This window comes from Grammomys surdaster, unplaced genomic scaffold (assembly GCF_004785775.1).
Source record: "Grammomys surdaster isolate TR1022 unplaced genomic scaffold, NIH_TR_1.0 236, whole genome shotgun sequence".
NCBI lineage: Eukaryota > Metazoa > Chordata > Mammalia > Rodentia > Muridae > Grammomys > Grammomys surdaster.
In genome coordinates this window covers 1,830,309-1,832,252 of record NW_021604681.1, presented here as the reverse complement: position 1 = coordinate 1,832,252, position 1,944 = coordinate 1,830,309, and the positions used below count along the sequence as shown (strand labels likewise).

The window sequence follows — 1,944 nt, the reverse complement described above, 5'->3', positions numbered from 1 at the left end:
TAGACCTCGGAGTCCCTAACTTAGCTGCGGGACTGAAGGTAGACCTCTGGAGTCCCTAACTAAGCTGCGGGACTGAAGGTAGACCTCGGAGTTCCTAACTTAGCTGCGGGACTGAAGGTAGACCTCGGAGTCCCTAACTAAGCTGCGGGACTGAAGGTAGACCTCGGAGTCCCTAACTTAGTTGCGGGACTGAAGGTAGACCTCGGAGTCCCTAACTTAGCTGCGGGACTGAAGGTAGACCTCGGAGTCCCTAACTAAGCTGCGGGACTGAAGGTAGACCTCGGAGTCCCTAACTTAGTTGCGGGACTGAAGGTAGACCTCGGAGTCCTTAACTTAGTTCCTTAAGTGATCATATCAGTAGGGACCTACAGGAACCCAGGGAGGAAGTAAAGTAGCGCCAAGCAATGGTACCCCTTTCCAGCATCTCCTCCTTAAAGTAAGACAGGAACCCATACTTTTAAACTGCGTTAAATAAACTTCTTGCACATCTCAAAAAACTCAAGGCCAGCGGCAAAAAGAATAGAACATACAGGCAGCCCCACAGGCACACACAACAACCTACTCACAAATAAGGGCATGATCAAGTTCACAACACCACAGATTACTGCCCCAGTTCCCCGCAAAAGTAAGGACGCTTTTCCTACCTCCGAAAGCAATGAAGACAAGGTGAGGACTCTCGCTCTGCAGGCTCAAGCAGTTTTGGTCCCGGGCCGGAGGCCAGGGATGGGTAGGGAGGAAGCCCCAGGTCCCGGCTACTCGCCACCTCGCTGCTCCCTCGGGTCTCTCCTTGGTGGCAGTGGACGAGCGGGATACCGGGCCGGAGGGTGGAGCAGCGGATGGTGAGAGGCGAGATAGGCTGGAGGTGGTAGTAGTGGGGGAAGGAGATGAGAACTAAGGGAAGGGACGGAAGAGAAGGGAAACGGAGGGGTATTTCAGGGGTCTACCAGCGAACGCAGCCAGAAGGCTCCTCGGAAGGAAGGGGCGTGACTGCGATGAAGGCAGCTCCTGAAAGAAGGATGAGAGGTAGAAGCAGGGGAGGCACGGTGGCTTTTCTTCTGGCGGTGAGCAGCTAGGACCGCCCACAAGGAGGGGGGGTGGAAGATGGAATGGGCAGGGCCGAGGGCGGGGCCAGCAGGGCGGGAGGCGGGAGGGAGGCCTGCAGGACCCCAGCGAAGGGGCGGAGGCGGCACCCCAGGAGGCCAGGCGGCCTTCGGGCGGGGAACTTTCAAACAATTGATCTGCTACGTTAGCTGGGTTCAGGAGTCTGGGAGAGATCTGGTATAATAGGCAGGCTCTTCTGTCCTCCCACGCGGTGGACTCTAACTTGGTGATGGTAGTTCCGATAGCGTGTACAGGAATTAAAGCGGGAGAAAGAAAGGCACGGCACGGGGTTTGATTTTTGGTTTGGGTTGTTTGGCTTTTTTTTTTTTTCGAAGACTTCAATAGTCTATGGCAGCAGAACAGCAGAGACGCGTGGGAGAATCAGAGCAGCTCCCAGACCCATGGCGGGAGGAAGAAAAATCATAGAAATGCATTTAAAAAAAAAAAACAAACAGCACGGAACCAAAGGTTCACAAAATTCTCCTTCGTTTTTACGCCCTTGTTTCCTCTGACCAGCTGGCAGCCCACCCAAGGCAAAACTCATAAGATCCCCCTTTTACTTCCGTCACCAGCCTCAATCTTCTTACATTTCTTCCCCAGCCTCTTGCCCCTAATTTCTAGAAAGGTCCATGTCCCCCTCCCGGAGGCCGGTCACTAGGGCGCCAAGGGATGGGAGGGACTTAGGAGAAGCTCCACCTCTTGGCTAGGCTCGGCGTGCTTGCCTTGACAGAGCCGGCCCTGAGTAAGACCCACCCATCATTCTTTTTCATCTCCTTATTGGCCAGTTACGCCAGCTATTGACCTACGATTGGTCTTTTCAGATGCCAATCCCGTGCTTTGATC

At 54.3% G+C, this 1,944-nt stretch overlaps 1 protein-coding gene across 2 annotated transcripts in view; it reads right to left on the bottom strand.

The window, feature by feature from the left end:
• Nucleotides 1-1,055, bottom strand: part of Amot (angiomotin) — a 59,289-nt gene extending 58,234 nt beyond the window's left edge. Inside the window, exon 1 of one of the 2 annotated variants that reach the window (XM_028773867.1) lies at nt 645-1,055. The gene's annotated coding sequence lies outside the window, so the exon portion shown is untranslated. The remainder of the gene's footprint in view (nt 1-644) is intronic. The other variant, XM_028773868.1, reaches the window with a different exon arrangement.
• Nucleotides 1,056-1,944: the final 889 nt, after the last annotated feature.